Source organism: Bombus bifarius, unplaced genomic scaffold (genome assembly GCF_011952205.1).
Source record: "Bombus bifarius isolate JDL3187 unplaced genomic scaffold, Bbif_JDL3187 scf7180000007968, whole genome shotgun sequence".
Taxonomy (NCBI): domain Eukaryota; kingdom Metazoa; phylum Arthropoda; class Insecta; order Hymenoptera; family Apidae; genus Bombus; species Bombus bifarius.
In genome coordinates, this window is record NW_022884354.1 from 1,923,624 (window position 1) to 1,943,544 (window position 19,921).

At 46.2% G+C, this 19,921-nt stretch overlaps 1 long non-coding RNA gene across 1 annotated transcript in view; it reads left to right on the forward strand.

Moving 5' to 3' along the window:
- LOC117209825 overlaps window positions 1–19,921 on the forward strand; it is a 176,763-nt gene that overhangs the window by 111,495 nt on the left and 45,347 nt on the right. The window contains exon 3 of the long non-coding RNA XR_004487992.1: window positions 4,043–4,086. This is a non-coding gene — a long non-coding RNA (uncharacterized LOC117209825). The remainder of the gene's footprint in view (window positions 1–4,042; window positions 4,087–19,921) is intronic.

A 19,921-nucleotide genomic window follows, 5' to 3' on the forward strand; every position in this document is an offset into this window, starting at 1 on the left:
ATCGCCGAGACTTTGCCGTTTCGCGAAAGCTCAAGGCTGACATCGAAGGGTAAAAATAAAGAGAAAAGATGTACGTCGATCTTGCCACGAAAAATTTACAGAAATTTACGGACAAGGCAATAATTATGGCGCTGATGGGAAGGCGAAGGTGGACCGAGATGCGCCTTCGAAAAGGATAAAGCAAAGACGAAGTCGAATAATACACGGAGAAATTACAGCAACGTCACTTACCAACGACTTTTACAACCACGCTAATTATCGCGTTTTATTGGTAAACTACTGGCCGCCGGCTCGTACACGGACATTTTCCATGAAAGAGAACAAGATAACGTACGCTGTGTTCGTTCAATAATCGGCCAGTTCGAGTTCATTAGTCGTATCGTTAAAGGAATGGCGAGAGGCACGTCGATTATAAATGCGGATGATTTATCGGCCTCGATACGACAGTTAATTAATTCCATGCACAGATAGCAGTCAGCGATTCTGAAACCTCTGTCGCTTTCCGTGTCACGAACTTTACCTCGTATTCGTCGCTGACTATAATCGTTAAGAAAATTACCGATTTTCCGTCTTCTTTTCCTTTATAATTTCGTTTAAAATTGAATGAAATCGTACTCCGTGGCAATGAAGTCTTTAATGAACTTCGTCGTTCGATATCGCAAATGTTCGCCGTTACTAAAACGTTTACGGCAATAACCAGGCAACTTTGATATTTAAATTATGCGGTGGCTATAAAAATTATTCCCACGTAATCGTATTTTCTTCGTCAGGTTTTACCTTTCGTTTTCACGGTATGAAATCTCTGATGTTATCGACGTGAATATACGTACAGTATACGAACGTACAAATACCGTGTTAGATACAATGCAATTAGTTTATTCATAAGTGAAAATGTTTATCGCTATAAAGATCAATCGGCTGTGAGTTTGCAACGCGTTTCCATTGCCTCGTCGTCGCAGCGGCTCTTTCGATTATCGCTAAATTACGACAAGTGATCTTCCGGGGAAAGAAGCTCGTTTCGTTTACCTGAAATTTTCTGAAAATCTCGAACGTTCGTCTGGAAGCGTCGATGCGGAAGGAAACGGAAGGAAGTTTGCAGGCATTGGACATCGCGGTGTACTACGAAAATGGTAGCTGACTCCATCGCGTGGCGACTCGGAACGCGAGGAACGTGCGGCGAAAGAGAAGCGGCGGCTGCAACGTTCTCGTTGGAAACGTTGCCACTCCGGCAACGATGAAAATCGCGCGAAAAGGTTCGGTCGCTAGCCACGGACGTATAAATAGTACATGAGACGACGAGAACTAGCAGACTCGGCGGGAATCTCGTTCGAGAGGAGCGACGACCCAGTCAACGATAGAGCGAAACTGACGTTTACAATGACGACGAATCGCTGTTAAACGGGCGTTCAGCTTTCGGCCAATTGCTTCTCATTGACACGCAATCCCTTGGTAGGACTGACCGCTGAATGATTTAAACATGTCACTGATTAAAATAAAATCGCTAATGACGGTCATGAGTCGAAGTATAGATCATACTTGTAATGTACATCGGCGAGGTGTTGGCAGTGTCGTTAACTCGTTCACGAGGACCCCGTGAGAGGAATTTCTTTTCGTCCAAGTGTCTGTGTCGATCTGTGTCGATTCTAGATTCGTACTTCGCAAGCGGTATATCTGTCCGTTGAATGTTCGATGACGTACGAAAATTCGCCAAGTGTTCGAAATCGTCCCGCACTTTTCCACTGTGTAATATCGTTAGAAAAGTTTCGTAAGTTACTAGTGCTAAAACAAATCCTCTTGCACAGCAACGGAACTACTAGTAAGAGAAATAAAATTGCCTACGAGTAAACCGCGGCAATTGCCAGCAGCTGTAAAATTAGAAAATCGTAAAAATATCGTGCAACGAGAGTTTTTAACCTACGACTTGCCAATTCGCTGAAATTTTCATGCTTTTAACTGTAAATCGCTTCTGAAATCGATTACCACGTATCCTAGCTCGCGCAAGCAAATTCGTACACGTTCGCGTAAAGCGTAATCGTAAAGCGTCGTAAAGAGCGGAGCGACGAAACGGTATCGAAACAATCTTTTATCCGGCTCGATGCCGATATCCGAAAATTCCTTTTCACGACTCCATTCCAGTCGCTATTCATCGTTCCTAAATCGTAATTTAAACTCTTCTATTCGGCTAAGCCGGCTATAAAGTTACCTAGCTGGCAGATCGATACCGAAGTCGGTGAAATCCTTCGAAACGAGGTGGATCTGGTCTGACAAGCAGCGGGTCGCGATTAAACGAGACTGCTGCACCCCTTTCTCGGCCGTGTAACGAGTCCACCAGCTAATTACAGGCGAAGTTACAGCCTCGTTGTCGCGCGATCAAGGGTCCCTGGTTACGATATTATTTAACCGGCCGAGTCGATTGGCCGTCGCTCTCCGCGAAACCGCGAGGATCGCTCGGAATTACGCGGTCAGTGTGCCTTTCGTGGCGCTGTGATATAATAGGAAACGGCTTAAATAAATTATAGCACGGGTCACGATAAAACGCCTTTAATTTATTTTAACGACGCCGTATAACGTGCCCGTATAAATTTCGTCTCGAGGATGCCGCTTCCTGCCAGCGCCTTCTCTCGCCGCGCCGCCGCCCGATCGAATAACAATCATCGCCGATTTATTCTCCGGCTCTACGAGTTGCTAATTACCGTACGACGGCCGTCGTTCGATATCACGACCAGCTAGTTTATAGCTTTCCTGATTCGCCGCGATGTCTTTCTTCGAGTCGTCGAAAGCGATTCGAGCGAACAGACGCTCCGTCGGTCGCGGCGACCACAGTCTTTTCGTCTTTCGAAGGTTCCTCGTTCTCCTCGATTTCCATTTCGTGTCAACTTTTGCGTGCGAATGGCACATCGGGTAAAACAACGAGGCAGATTTTGCCGCAAGTATCGATGACGATGGTTTGGAGAAGAAGGAGAAGTACGTTTGAGGAGAAGAGGAGACGGCGACGGCTTGCGTTCATGAGATTTGCTTGTGGAAATAAATTAGAGTTGGTGAGAAATAACCAACGAGAAATACGCCGTGTTAATTGTCGTTAACACGAGCGATAGACGGTCTATGGAAAATTAATCCCCAATTATTACACCTTCTTCTCGTCGCAATTTCGCGAAACGTTTCAATCATTGCCATTCCGATCGATAGACTCCGCTTTATGCATTCGATATGCAACTTACGGGCACAGAAACGCGTGGAACGTACATAGCACGCGAGAATCAAATAGCCAAGATGTAACATCTACCTGTTGCAATAATTAGTCGATGAAACAAATCTTCTCTCGCGTTCCATTTCTCCAAGCATATTCGCAAAGATATGAATTTGTCACCAATCTGCGTATGCTGATCACTGATCACGATGCACTACGACGTCTACGAATCACACTCGCGATGGAAGGAGTTGAGAAAAGCTCGCGTTCGACCGAAGATTCGGAACAAACTGAAGAGAATTAGGAAAGAGGAAACGAGTGTCCGCGAGGGAAAGTGAACGATTTGACATTTCGTCTAAAAAGATACCTAGGCGGGACGTGGAGCGCGACGATGGAAAGGGTTCGCTCGGAAGAAAAGGGAACCCTTTCCCGTGACATTTTTACAGCGCAGTAAATAAGCAACTTTCTCCTAACCCTTTTCAACCGAGTCGCGCATCCGCTAGCGCGAACTTTCACTTCTCTCGTGCTGGGTTTTTTTACACCCCCGCGTGCCGAATCTCACGAGAACGGTTCGCCCTTCCGTCGAGGTAGAACGCGAGGGAACGAAACGAAAAATATCGTGATGTTTGCAAAGATCGTCGGATTTTACGAGACAGCGTAACGAAAGAATTTGTTGTTCCGCGTGACTCACCGCAGCGGTTCGTTGAAAATCGCTCGAAGCTCTTGACGAAGCTTCTTTATCCTAAAATTAAACGTTACGGCGAAATAATAGCCGAGCGTGTTCGCTCTCGAAACTAGAAGAATTCGCCACTATGTTTAAAATCGACAATTGCAACCGGATCGTTTTTGTTGCAGATTACTGGTGCACAGCTGGGCCGTCGGACTTCGTCCATGCGGAGGTAAGAAATAACCCACGATCGAACATCTTTGATTATTGTTTCAACGATCGTTACTTTTACCGTACAATACGACGGTGTTACGATTTGCGCGAGTTTCCGTTAACCCTTTCACGCTCGACGTTGCGTAACAACTTTGCGCTTTATGCCATGCTTACGGTGCTTGCGTGTTCCGTCGTTCTTAACAACGAAACATCCAAGAAGACCGAAATGCACGCGTACTCGGAATTTGTTTATTTCGTTGCTCGCATTATCCTCCGTAACAACAACCTCAAAGATAAAAACTAGCTGCAACTTTAGCGCGCTGTGTCTTGCTTGGAAAAGGAGTGCTAGAAAGCGTTTGATCCTGAAAGGGTTGACGATCGTTCGACGGATTTTTAATAACAATCGATAGCGTGGATTGTTAAGAATATAAGAGTACGAGAAGGGAAATGCTTGGCTTACAAAGCGAAACGTAGAAGCGATTATCGTAGGGAAGGAGGTCCGGCGCCACGTTCGGAAGGATTTTTCTACGATTTCTCAAGCGTTTTAAAATCGTCGTTCGATATTGGAAAAACAGCGTGTAACGGTAGTCGGGAAAAATATATGAAAACGCGGAACGATCGCGGAGATGCAACGAGAAACGAGCTTCTTTGTAGCCAGTATCTTAATTCTTAAAATATCCTGGCTGTCGGCTGGCATACGAAGGTCCGTGAAACACGTAATATACAACTTCCTTAAAAGGCAGTTCGTAATAGGTATTCCGCAAAGTACAACGTCATTATAAATTCACGTTTACGTTGGGTATCCCAGCCTCGACGTCGGCGGAGAGTTCGGAAACAGGCATCGAGAACGCGGCACTTTACACTTCGCGACACTCCCTACGCCGTTAATTCGTTACTTTACTTTACCCTTTACGGTGGGTAGTCACGATTTTCTCGCTGATTTATAATAACCGATATCGCGAACGGCCATTCGTATTCGAAAACGAGCCAACGCTCTTCTTATCTCCCTCCCCTTCTTCTCTGCTTTTCTTTTTCACTTGTCTCGCGCCTCTGCTCGCTCGCTCGTTCGACGAACGAAATTTTTTCCCCCGATCGGAAAGCCAGAAGATGACCGTTCGGACCGATTTTACGGCTAACGAAAACTGAGAGAACGTAGACGAAGATTAGAACGAGATAGGATCGTTCGAATCAGCCGAGCTTCGCCGTCCGAAAGTTCAACCTCCGATATCGCACAGAATAATCAGGCTCGTTGTATATTTCGAGACGGTGTTAGTCTCCAACGTGATAACGAAGAAACGAGAAGACATTGCGCGCTTTGGGTTCGCGAAAAAGCATCGAAAAGCGAAAAATAGCTCGAACGATTCGTACTCGTGTAACGAAATTGAGAAGTTGGTAAAAAGTGGAATTTTTGGCTTCCGAGCGGCTCGACTTCGCTCGAAAGCGACGATATTAATGGAACGAAGCTTCTAATTTTTACCGAGACGCGTAATTGAGGATTTTCCTTCTTCAAGAAAGTTCTCCATTTGAGAGAAGAAATTGTCGAGAAACCGAAAACATAAGGAAGAGTGTTCTCTTCACAGCGAGAATTCTGCGTTCTCGTTCGTAGGAAATTCTCAACGTGTACAGTTAAAAATATGTTTTCCTCTCGATTGCTGCGTCGATGACGAGACGCGAAGCTATCCGACGATAAGTGTCTGCCCTAAATATTTGTAGAGTACGTACTAGATCCAAGAACTGGAATGGAAGGCATGATCTATGTCACAGCGTCGTTTACGCATAGCGCGCGGTAGCTTTCAAGGATAAACAACGTTGAACAAGATTTACAGCGTTGTATGAATACGATGTCTTTGACGATAGCGCGTATAGGTATTCGATGAGTTACAAGGTGTGCGAAATTTCACGAACGTTTCTACATTTTGATAGTTCGATAGATTTCGAGGAAGCGTTAAAAAATGATTTACGCGGATATTTTAAATAGTTTTGAAACTAAAACGTTGTATAATATTCCAAGTGAACTTTTTACCACACCGAAACTTTGTATTCGAGCTGCACATCGAACTGTCGTGTAGAATAATTTAAAGAGCGATAAGACGATTAATCAGTTTTACGAACGATCCAACACGAGTACAACCGTAAAATTATTGCAGGGCATGCGAATGGAGACGAGTAAGTAAATAAGTAGGTGTCAATGAGGACAGATAGACTCCATTAATTTCTACGTTAATTTCACGCGCTGGCATAACATTCCTCTGGCCATTTACTACGAAATAAGCTTCTCTCTCGTCGCACATTAATCTCATCGCGTATTATTCTACATGCCCCTGCAACCTTCTTGGTACTCGTATTTTACAACCAACGAGCTTCTCCTTAACAGCTTGTTCTACAAACATACCACTAAGGAAAATCTGTCCTAAGTATAGCGAAGAAGCGACGCGTGTATATAAATAGCTTGGAAGAAATGCAAGTGGAGAGAAGTGGTCGTTTCCTCCGCGAAGAGGCCATTGATCATACAAAATCTACGAGTCGTTGGATTGCACAACGTTGACCTTTGGTCGATCTTCAACCCCTACGGCTAACCGCGTATCTCTATGGATAGTAAAATGCACGATAAGCCAGGAACCTATCGGGTCAAGCTGTAGACCGTCGTCGACTCGAATTTCAGATTGGAGAAAACAAGGCTGATAAGGGGAAAAACTGGAACAGGCGTTCGATGGCGTCGGGCCAACGATCCTATGGTCCCCGGGAACGCGTTTCAGCTTTTCGAACCGAACGTTCGTCGCGTTGCGAACCTTCGCGTCAGTCGGGGGACGCAATTAGTCGCGATGCGCGGCTCGCATGTAAACAACACGGCAGCGTAGTAGAGTTGGTTTGCATTATTCGCGGCACGGTATCGTGCAGCTTGGTTCGATAGGAAAGCGCAAAGAGGAGAGGACAACGAGGCTCTTGTATCCAGCAGCATCCCATGATGGCTGACAACGACGCCCACCCCACTCCGCCTCCAATTTCTGGTCCAGCTCGCTCTTTCCCCTCTGCCAGGTCCGGAAGGATCAGCCTGGCCTAACCTAACCCTTACTTAAGCTCCCTTTCGCAGCCATATTGGCCCGAGGGTTGGGCCACCAAAAGAGACGACGACTCATTGGCCGGGAAGAGAGAGATCTCGCCCAGTTTCCTTCTCTCCTACTGTCTCTCTTTCTCTCGCTTCCTGTCTGACTTCAGCCCCTCTTTGTCCCTCGTTCGTTTCGCCGTAAGCCTCTCTCTCTCTCTCTTCGTCTTCTTCAGCGGCAGCATCTTCGTCCTGCTCGTTCGAAATTCCAGGTCTCTCCCTCTTGGCGTTGCTCGTACACGAAGCAAGGCGGTCGGGGCTCGTTGAACTTTAGCAAGTCGCTTTCCCAGGTCCCTGTTGAAATTTCAGCTTTTCTCTCCAGGACTCCAGGATATGCATTCTTTTTTCTCCTCGCTCTCTTCTTCCAGAGATGCGGTTTTTCCCAAGTTTTTTCGGCTGCCTGGGTTACATCCAGTCGTTCGAGTGGCTACGAGTCTCGCGGACGTTCGTCCTCCCTTCGGCCCTGTTTTTATCGCTGTTTCCCGTCCGTCCCTTATCGGTGGTACATCGAGCGCGCGAGTAAATTTTTCAAAGTTCCGCCGGAATTTCCAGCGCCCGTCCGGCGACCCTCTTCCTTCGCTCTCTGTCGTCCATCGTTTCTCGGGGACCATGTAAAACGGAAAAAAGAGGGGGACGGCGGCAGGAGGCAAAAAGAAGGAAAAGTTGCAACGAGACTTTCGAGAATGCATAATTCGAGGCCGTGTCCCTGGACGGACGGTTCGAGTGAGTTCAATGATCTAGATGCGCCGCGTCCGTGACGCAAGGTCTGCATACGCGATCACGATGGCGAACATAATCGCGGCTCCAAAACCGTGCCTCCTGCCCGCGAGCTTTCCCATTCGACACGGTGGCCGCTGTTTCAACGAGCCGAACTCTACGCGCTCCTATAATTTCCGGGAAATTACAGGAGTCTTTAGGCCAGAAAGCGAACGAAAAATTCACGAGACATCGCTGACAGAGAGAATACGACCGCGTAATTATTCGTCGGCTGTTTATTAGGTTGTCGGAAAAGCGTCTTTCTTTCACAGACGCGTTTTTCGCAACGATGCAACTTTGAACAAACGCGAAACCTAACGTCTGTCGAACGTTGTGATCATCATTTTCATAGAACAAAATTCGATGAAATAATATAAAACGAAAGAGACGTTCCGGACCACCTAATACGTTAATATTCGACGAAAGGTTGAACGTGTCTCTTGAAAAAAGATCGCTAATCGTATATGAAATCTCTTTCAACCGAACGTCTTTCAACGTCTTTTCTTTATGTCTTTTTACGAATACTGGGAAGGTCCTTTCTTTTTGTTTCGCAACAGATTGAAAAAGGTTACCGATATTTAAAGACCTTGTTATACGTACACGAAGACGGTTAATCGAGCTACACGGAAGCCAGACTATCCGTAATTGACTCGATCAAGATGATAATCGAAAAAGTTATTCGTACGTTCTTACATGAAACTGAAATACTGTTGGGAAAGTAGAGTTAATCAGTTTGTCTTCGGAATGGGTAGATTAGCTGGTAATTCGAAGGCGATTGCAAGTCAACGAGGATACAAACCTGATGGCAGGTAAGCGAGTGCAGGTACTTCGATAACCGTGCAAATCCTCGTCGAGTTCTTTTACAAGACTCCATAAACCGATTAACTTCCCGTTAACGTTCCTCCACGACGACGTAATAAAACCAAAAAAAAAAAAAAACAATCAAACAAACAAAAAATAACACAAGAGATCACCGTCAAAGTTTGAGTGTAACAGGCAGCCGATCGCAAGGCAACGTGGACCGAAAGCCGACTGTCGTTGCTACGTTATTGCAGAAAAAAAGAAAGTGAAACTCCATCCCTGCCATTATCCGGTCAACCCTTGCTTCGCTTTCGAATTTTTAGCATTTTTATTGCCGAGGCTACTTTCACCAACCCTTTTGCCGATTGCGGACAACTCGGCCTGTCTTCAACCCTTTTTACGAGTGGCTTTAAAAGAGAAAGTTGTACCTTGGAGACCCAGGAGAAGGAATTACCCCGTTTGTGCGAAGGGGCAAGGGGGCATTAAAGGGGCAAGTAATTCTCCAGACCGGATGACTTACACCTTGTTTGTTTCGGTTGAGGTTTATTGGCAAACTTCGTACGCCCCGACCTCGTAAACGATTTTATTTCGCGTGCGGCGTACGCGAATCGTTGCGCGAATTCGGTCCGCGGACGCGAATATCTGGCCCGATTCCACTGTTATTTGTTTTTCCTTAAAGCCAGTTTAGAAGCGTTTTACTGGGCGATACGGCCAGGTCAGGACGCACGCTGTCGATCGACTGGAAACAAGATGTGACTTTTCTTCTTGCTCGCGGTGCATCGTAATACGGTAACATTCCGTTTATCGGAAGCTGTCGGCCGGACAAACAGTTTATACAATTGGAATTCGTATAACAATAGCCTGGTTCGCTAATTTTTCTAATTGATTTCGTCGTTTATTCAATTTGTCGTTCGCGCGATAGAAACTCACGTTCGGATGGATGAAATCGAAGCGACGAAAGTTAATCGGACATCGACTGAAATTTCATTCGAATAAATCGAATCGTACTATGCGTGTAAGTACGAACGATAATTACATTACGTGGAAGAAGAATCAATGATATGTGTATAACGCGTTATTGCATTTATTTCCTTTGAATTACATGCGTGGAGAAAACAGACCGAAAGATAGGATTGGTAAACACGACGATTCCACTCGCACGTGGTGATATAATACTCGTCGCGAGAAATATAATCGCATACTCGTTTGCTAATTGGTTTGCATAGAATCATTTGAAACCGATAGAAAATCGTCGAGCATCTCTTAAAGCGCAGAAATGATATTCGAATAAATGGAATACGACGTGAAACTGTTTATAGTAATGCGTATGTTGTGTAATTAAACGATTAACGTATCAGGTATCGAGATACGGTGTTTTAACATTCATTCATATTTTACTTTTATTCGTTATATTATTTAATTAAAGATTCGACGTCGATTGAAGTTCTAAGCGACTACCTCAATAGTATATTTTAAGAGCTCATCGTACTAATTTTAGTTTTCGGATCGCGTTTAAGTATCTCCCGACATAGAAAGAAGACAGAATTTAGAAACGCTGTATTTAGACTGTATTGCTTCAAATTACGTTCTATGACTAAATAAATCCTTTTTGTTTCGAAATCAATAATTAAGAACGAATCGAATCGAGCAAAATATAATCACGTGAGATAGAAAAATAGTTTCCTAAGTCATGCTGGACTCTTCATCGAATCGTACAACTAAAAGACGTAAATACGCGATCAGAAAAATGGTAAAACCTCTCTGATTCGCGCAGACACTCGCTAATAATCGTTACGACAATTATTTTAACATAATATCAAACGTAGCAATATTTATTGATTCAATTTCAAACAGTCTACAAGCTTCAAGTGCTAATTTCATCGAACAGTTTCTATTTTTCTAATTTTCCGCTCCTACGACTGATTCTCTTATCTTAAAGTACCTCGCTGAAATACAAAACATCTACGATCGTCTACAAAGCCAACTATTTTTTGTATCACAATCTCGTCTCTTCTAAATTCTTCGTCGCCCGATTATAACCTGACACGAATTCTACGAGTTTCCTCGCAGAGACACGAACGATTTATTATTTAATCGCCGGAACGCGTACACAAGAAAGCGCGAAGAAAGCTACGAAACGTAGTTAATTTCGATTTACGCGCGAGCAGAACTCCGTTACACGAGTGGCTCGGTTGTACAGGTACATAATAGAAACTAGCTATCGCATGATAATCCGCTTAAGGTGAATTTACGGGTGGATATCAGCAGCGGAGTCCATGATGGCGTCCATCGAAGTTCGGTGTAGCCTCCTGTTACGTATACTGAAGGTATACCGGACAGAAATACACTCAGGATACATTCAGTATACGTACAGGGGGTTTCACATTCCTCGTCGAGATGCAGGCCTGGTTATTACTCTTCAAGGACATGTCTTGACGTTTCAACAAGCCGTCTACCGCAGGATACGATACTCGATGCTTCGAAGACGATGTACGACGATCGTTCGTCGATGACCGCAGGTCAGAGAGTTTCCGAAGTTTATCGCGAAGAATTCGCCGGAGACAGAGGTAAGACGACGATAACGTTTCTCTCATCCGCAATTTGCCGAAGGTTTGTTTTCTTCAATCTATCGGAACGACATGGGTCAGGCGTTGGACGATTCCAGTGGCGTGATCGAAACCTGAAAAAGAAAGATACAGCGTCAGGTGTTTTATTTAAAAGATACCGATCCGATGGAATGGAAGAATCGGACGGAAAAATATACGATCGATATATTCGTATTAAAAGTATGGGAAAATAAGGTCTAAAGATGGTAGAACGAAAGGTGAGAAAATGCAGAAGTACTTGACGACCCGTTCTGCCGCCGCGTCAGTCCGGTTGCCTGCTCCTCGGGCACTCGGTGGAAACGTCCCTTGAAATTCACCGTCACAACTTGCTCGATATTCGTACACGATATTCTTCACGATCCTACGCACAAGATTGTCATTGACATGAGTGAATCCGAAAACCTCGGAATCTTTGTACTAACCTTTCGATCGACGAACACCTTCCAGTCCTTTTTGCCTGCCAATTTTCAAGACGGCTTGCGAAAGGTTGCTCGAAAGGTGACATCCACCGAATCGCGTACAACACGTCGACAGAGAACGATACGATGACACGGCTCGTGTCATTCACAGGAAGCGATCGGTTTCTGCCTCGAGGCCGCGAGAATGACAGCTCGGCTCGGTCTACGTGCGACGAGTGACGTTCACGGTGCGCGACTCGTGGCCACGAGCCACACAGCGGAACAGAGACGACGCACCGAAGAGAAAGGAGAAAAGCGAGCGTCGAAGAATGCAGAAAGAAGGAACGAACGGATACGGCGTTGTGTCTGGTCGGTTTCGGCGACGAGGTGGTACGACCCGTGGCAAACGGTAGGTTTGCAAGATGGAAAATCAGAGGGAAAGAAAGACGACGGTGCGGAGAGGTTTCGAGGAAGGACGGCGAGGATACGCGAATCCTTCGAAGGACGAGCGCGAAGTGCTGGCGAATTCGAAAACCGGCCAGTTTCGAGACAACCGTGGCGCGTCTGACGGACGACTGTCGGGCGTCTGGTGGCGTCGCGACGCTCCGAGGGCAGCGCGTCACTCGCGGCGCGATAACGAAAGTTCTCTCCCTTGCTGCTCCTGAGCTTGCTCCCTTTCCCTCCTCCCTTCTCTCTCGCTCGCGCACTCTCCGTTTCCCTGCCCCTCTATCTCGCCCTCTGTCCTCCGGTTATCTTCGTCCAGCTTCGTCCCGTTGTTCCTTGGAGAAACGCAGCGCGAGGACAGCGAAAGAAGACCACGATCTTCCGGTGGCGTTCGCTGAGAACGTCGCACGGAGAGAGAGAAAAGAGTCGGTCGAGCTTGCGACGCCGACGCCATGCGGCGTCGCTCTACGCCCGGCTGCGCCTAGGGACGTTGACGCCTTACTTGTGTGCGTTTTCACCACTGCGCACACCGATGCACCTACTCTTCGGCTACACCGACGGGGTACATAAAGTCGGGGTGGATATAGGGGCGCCCGGGAGGGGCGGCTCCTGATAACGCGCAGGGTCGACCAACCCTTCTCTCTCCTTCTCGCTCTCGTTCGCTCTACCACCTTCCTTCCTTCCTCCCTCCCTCCCTCTCTCCTTTGCATCGCTGCTGTCTCGTTTCCTCTTACCAACCCTTCTTTCTCGCTCTTTCGAAACAGTCTTCGTCGCTCTAACCGAACCAGCCAGTGGATGCACCTTTCTCCGTTCCTCCCATTGGTCGTTCTATTCCATTTGTTTCGCTTCTTTCTCCCACCTAGCGATTGGTCTTGCTCAGGGTCGACCAACCCCTCTCTCCCAGCACCTTCCTCCCACGATCTACCTGTCTCGCGCGCTTATCGCGTCCCTTTCTCTCACGAACGCGATGCAGCTCGCTTCGTTGCCCAAGAACAGAATCGAATAACACCTATCCGACTGTCGCTCTTCGTCGTACGCGGCCTTCTCTTAACCCGGCAGGATCAACCTATCCCTCTCCGTAGTTGGTCCTCGTCTGCTCGTTATCCTGCTCCTTCGTGCACCGTCTTTCACCCATATTTTCCTCGTTCCTCTCGCTGGCCAGTTCGAGCAGCTTCGCCCTTCCTACCACGCGACTCCGCGTCGATTTGATTTCGCCGCGTCTGTGTGCGATATCGCCCCGGCACAAGCCTCCCCTCCATGCCAGGATCGGCATATAGACCGAGCTTCGTGCTACCCCTGGGCAGAGCGTTGCGTAGCCTGGCGCCACCAGCCGGCTTCCACCTCCAAACACCTCGCTGCCGGCACCTCGCGTTTTTATTACGTTTTGTCTGGTGAAAAACGCTGCGCGAATCGGTCTGCCCTTGGCTTTTCATCCGCTGTTGTCTTACGGCATCCTCTTCGCCAGCTCGTTCCTACTACGATCGATTAAAGTCACCCTGGCAACTTCGTTAGCCGGTACATGCGATCTTGCTCGTGGAACACGAGAAACACCCGAAGCCACTGTCCGCTGGTATCCTCTTCCGGCTTCCACATGTATCTGTGAACGTTAAACAAATTCGTTAAAACGTCGGTCGCGTTAGGATACTTTAGGAAGCAGGAGGAAGCAATCTCTTTTGGGGGCAATCTTTCGTTGGCTGAATTAGAGTAGAGTGGTACGTCGGGGGTTGCCGTTAAACCGTAATTTATGTTACGCTAGTATTTTCGTTGGTCCGTCTCGCGTTATCTGTGTGCCGACAGTGCATATTTTTAACGCGATAAGACCGTGGACGAGACACTTTGCGGGGGTTGAACGATGGATCTTCCGAGAGAATTATATAACAGAGTGTTTGAACAAGACGCGTCTGGATAGCGTTCGAAATTTATTGGTTACGAAGGAATTTAGATGAAAAAGGGATTTGGCCGTGCACCGAGGACGCGCTGACAAACGACGGGCCGTTACATCGCAGATAAAATTCCACGAGATTAGAATGGCCGTTAGGTTAGAAGATATCTGGAACGTCTGCCGTAAATACAGCGGAGAAGTGTCTGGCCGCTAATTAAATGCTCGAATGGTCTCGTTATCTCCATCGAATAACCCAGTCAACCCCAAATCTTAATTTCCTGCGTGCGTGTAATTTCGTGAAAATCGTGATTTAACGCCGGAATTGCTTAATTTTTAATTTAAGTCCTACTTTCCCCTAACGATCGAAGAGGTCGTTCGGTCCCTTGTAACGAGAGCAAGATGTTCCAACATCCCCTTTCGTATCCTTCGTTAGATTCCGCGGACTTGGACGAAGTTGGATTATCGAACCTCGTCCGGGTTACCTTGTTAGCTGCTGCCATCTGTGGCGTGTGCACCACACCATTCGTTCGGTTCTTGACGATCCTTTTGCAAGTATATTTAGCGATCAGCCGCCTTCTGCAAAGGCTGCATCGTCGTCGAGCTCGGTCACGCTACTCTAACGTTGCTCGCTTACTAGAACCGGACTGAGATTTTAACCGAGACTAAACCGAAGAAATTCTACGACCTCGACGACGAAATTCTATTATCCCTGTAAATATTCTCTCGAGAGAAACAGTGCTCGAAGAGTAATTCGGATAAATAGCCCTGGTTCAATGGGTTTTGAAGATTCAACGACTTTCCAGCCTTATTTTATGGAGGGTTAATAATAAAAAAAAGTAAAAAAGGGACACGTTCTTTTTGTAGATAATTGTTCGCAGGTACAGCTCTCTACCTGACACTCTCAAATACAGAAATGACTTGGACCTTGGACCTACGCGATCGAAAAAAAGTATCCTTTCGCTGGATAAAAAATACTCAGGTAGTCCGGGTAACCCGTCGTACTCTGTATCCTCCGGTATCTCTTCACTTATAAAATGTCCCCTTAATATATTTACGGAAATCCTGTCTATTCCACACGTCTATACACTTGGTATCCAATGACTGTCACTGACACGCTGTACACTCTCACTTGTATTACTCGTTCCGTGGTTATTAATTTTTTTAGAATTATTTGAATTAATTAATCATAATTTGAATTAATTCGTTAATAGACTGTGAAAGTTACGTATTTCTGAGCAACTTAAACGTACGAAATGCGTAAAATATTCATAGTATAGAAAAATGTGTACAGTGTTCACGGTAAATAAATCACCGCGGTCGTTTCTTAGCGACCCGATAGCAGTTCGAGTAATCGAGTAATTCAAGAAGCCAATGTCTAATGTTTTCGAAATTGAGCGTTCTTCGGTCTGCTGAGAAACGTTGTTTTTAGCGATCGCTAATATCGATTGATGGTAATCTCTATAGATAGAAGTTTAGCGCGAAGAAATTGAACGAATTACATTCGGTAAAACGTGGATTTGCACGAACACCTAAACATCTGAACGTCTAAACCATCGAGTTCTCACGACGCTTCTCCTCCATTAGGAGACTCTCGCGAACGAGAATGCTCGATTTTTCGGATAATTTATTCGATCGATCGTCTTTTACGAGTCATCTCGCGTAAATGGCCATCGAGAGAGTCGCGTCTCCACTCTCCCTCTCTCTCTCGAGAGAGAGAGAGAGAAGAGAGACTGGAAGTGGAAGCCACGCGTCTACCGTTGCACCCACGGGACCCTGCGAAAGCCAGTGGATTCCCGCGGGACTAGACGGAGTGACGAGCTCCACGCTAAAATCGGGGGCAATAATTTGCCACGCACCGCTCGGTAAACCATCGTAAAACTGGAGAGAAAAAAGGGGGCGAAATGGCGACACGGCGCGCTGGAGGCTGCACGGGGAAATAATGGCCGATGGTCTTGTGCGGTACACCGGAGAATGGCTTTTGGTAATTATAATAATGATCGCGAAGGCACGGCGCTTGGTTAACTGCACGACTGTACACGTTCGCTTATTATATTTTGCTAGCGATGGGCATCGTATCGTAGATTTCATCGACGAGCTGCGTGAAAAAAAATGTATGTTGTTGAAGTAAATGTTTCATGGTGGATTAATTTGAGATATACGAGAAGCGTGGAAGATATACCGCCGGATTGTTACATTTAACGAGGGATTAATTTAAAAAATATGGCGAACCTGGCAGAAATATCGTCAGAATGTAAGGTTAAATTTATAACGGCCGTTTGTAGCACACCTGCTTACGACGTGCGAATTTATATCGGCTCGAGTACTGCGAGAACGTAAAACATTGATAGTCATGACTCGACATTCGTACGAATGCGACTGATTTATCGTCATTATAAAATTAGGATATTTGACAATTTATTTTCAAGCTGTATCGCTTGTCTCGTACCCTCTTAGTTTCGCTATTGTGTCAACGCCTCGAGGAAGCAGTGCTTGTTTTATCGAGTTGTCGATGCACCTTCTTAACGCGAATTTCCCAGCCGCGGTTTCGCGTTTACGAGTAACTAATCGCAGAAAAGTGTTAATCCCGTCGTTTAGGAAACGATCGGTGTATAGCGCCCCGTAATATCTAAACCGTTTAGGAATTTATAATCATCGAGTGTGCGATAAAGACGTTTGTATACGTATTAATTTATTATAAGCGTGGAAAAAGAGAAAAATTATTCGGCCGTAAATGTTGTTCATGTACGATTAAAATAAAAACATGAAAAGACATTTGCTTCCGCTAACGAATCGACGTGTTTCTTGGATGCATCCCGAATTAATTGCACGAACGCGATTCGTTTTCTGCATGCTTGGCGCGTAGCGTCGATAAATTTATTCGCGCAACGCTCGCTGGATGCGAACGCTCTCAGAAAATCCCTATGCCTCGAGTAAAACGAAGGAAACTGGTTTTACTATGAGTCATGGCTTGAATTACGACGCATCCGGGTGATGATATTACTGAGCATTTTTATGATATTACGATTCTCGTGCTAACTCTTTGTGCAAATTAGTACATAACGTGCCATTCTCGCGATAAACAGTTTAAATACACCGCGAATAGACTCGTCCGAATGAAAACAACGAACGATACGCATCGGTTCTTTTTTAGGCGCCGGCAGTTTAATAAGCTTTTCGCTTCTTAATTTATACAGCTTTATACCAGAATCTGTTATTTGATTACAAAAATGCTTAGATACGCAAAGTTCGCTCCTATGGTTTCTGTAGAGGGAAATTCGAGAAAATATGTTTCCGATGTAAATGCGATCTTGGAGTAAATCTCCTCCCTTCTGATTTCCGATGCAAATTCCTACGGTGTTTAACCTCGTGAGATTGCTTCTGACTCGTATCACGGAAAATACACGTAAAGGAACTTTATACGACGGATAAGTATATAAAAATTGGCTAAATTTGAATGTACGAAGATAGCATCGAGTTAACGTGGAGAAGCCAGTAAAAAGCTTTTGTTATTCCGTCTCAGTTTCCATTGGAATCGATACGAGCTGTTTTACGTAATAGCATCGTGTTCGTTGGCCAAAAACTTGCAAATCCTCTGAATTTTCCATCGAAAGGTGGCCAAGTCGATCAAACTTCCAAAGCTAATTCAATCGAGCGAAGCCAATCTGTAAATTTCGAATCAATGTCAACCTCGAGTAACAGATCCGACCCATCGCTATTGCGAGTGTAGTTGGACAACCGAGGCCTTTAACAGCGAATGGCAAACACTCTTATTACACAGTTACAGCTGCCATTTCGGTCGTGATTTGCACCGCCGTACGTCTGTCCACTTTTATGCGTGCCGATTGCTCGAACAGCATGGCGTCTGGCGTCTGCGAGGATGACGATTGTTTCAAACCGTCCTCGAATCTTCTGCAAAACGATCCTTGCTTCTGAAGGTTCGTTTCGTTGAAATTTTGAAGAAGCTTTTGGGTCAACGATGTCGACGGAGGGAGAGAAATTGAAGACGATCGGAATGGCAAGAAGCTGTACAGCGAAAGAATTCCAGGCGGAAGAGAAGTTCCCGCTTGCAGAAGCCCTTCGAACACAAAGCACGCGTGAAGCGTTCGAGATTCCAGCCCCACAAAGAGATCGATAACGCTAACCTATAGATACATGCAGGGCAATACGAGCCCTCGTGAAGAGTCGTGGTAAGACGACGCGAGCCTGCCATAGCTCTCGACTCACGAAAAAGATCGAAAGTTCCACTTGCTTCGATCGCTAGTAGACGCGATCCATCCGAGACTTTACAGAGACGCCACTTCAAGAACGCAGAATCTCGAAACGGAAATAGAGTACAGAGCTATGCTAATTGCAAGCACGCAACGCAACGAGGCGATGTCGAAGGAACAGCTTGTGCGATGGAGATCTGCATAGAAGGAAAATAAAATTTAACAAGAGTAGGAGGAAAAGAAAAGGGAGGAGAAAAAGAGGGAGGAAATTCGCGAAAGTCAAAAGCTTCGGTTGCCTTGGTTGCCACTAAACTAGAGCTCTTGAAAATACCTCCAGCTATACGGAAGAACGCAACGCTGCGACGTTGAACGAATAGTTTGCCGGCGGATATGTGTACGATATGGAAATAAAAAACGACAAGAATGCGAGAAGGAAAAATAGAGAAACGAGCGTGGCGAAAGAGTTCCACTTGTTGTCTCGATCGCTACTAACTACGCCTATGAGCACGATCGATTCAGAACTGTTGAAAAATACGGCTCGAACAGCCTGAAATCACGCGGAAACAAACAACATGCGCGTATATACAAACTGCGAGGATGCAACGCAACGCGCAACATTGCAACGCTAAAGGGATAGCGAGTGCTGTGGATACGTGAAATAAAAAGGAAATAAAAATCAAGGAGGACGAGGAAGAAGAAGAAGAAGAAGAAACCGGAGAAAGAGAAAGGAGACCGAAAGTTAGGCTGGCCACGGAGCATTGGCAGTCTCTGTCTGGTGCTGAGGGGGCGAGCCTGTCTGAGGCAAGCTAGGCAGACAGGTTTGCACAGATGCGCGGCGGCCATCATGAATGCCTGTAAAATATGTACTCTGGTGCGGCCCGGTTGGTAAGAGCGGCGACCGGAGCGGGGATGAGAGCAGCAGATGAGAAAGAGCTGGCTGGTGGAGAAGAGAGGGTCTATGCGAGTCGGAGGGGGAGAAAAACCATAGGAAAAGAGAGTCAGGGTGGGAAGAGCCAGCGCCTCCGGCGAGCGGATCAGCGTTGCTCGGAGGCAGAGGAGCCGTTGAAGAGAAAAGGAGAGGACATCGAAAGCGCGCAGATGGAGCGAGAGAGCAGCCAGCGTGCGCTGCAGTTCCATTTCATGGGGAAACAGAGGTAAAAAAGCCGACAGACACACGGGGTATCGAGGGTACGAGCAACGCTGAATAGAGATGACCAGCCGCGTTAGAACGTCCCCTTGTATCGCTGGACGCGCGTCCAGTGGGAATATAGACATTCTGCTGCTGCTGCACGCCAAGTGTTTTCAATTCAGAGTGCAAGGCAGTGCGACGCACAGTTGCTCCTATTTTCGAAAAAGTAGATGCGCCCCACAGACGCCGCATTGATCAATTCTATAAATTAGAAAACGGAAAGAAGCGAGGATGTTGCGAACGCAGTTTTTTAAATTGATCTTGCAATTTGCTGCTATTCCTGTCGTTTTCTCCTATGGGAGCGAGTCATTTCTCTTTTGATGATCGAACATTAAATCGTGTACTTGTGCAATCAGATCGAGACGAAGAGACGCAAACACCGCGTTTGCCACCTCAAACGATGATCCGGCGAATGAAATCTTGCGCGATATCACGAGCAGAAGAGGTACGTTCATTTGGTTATTTCG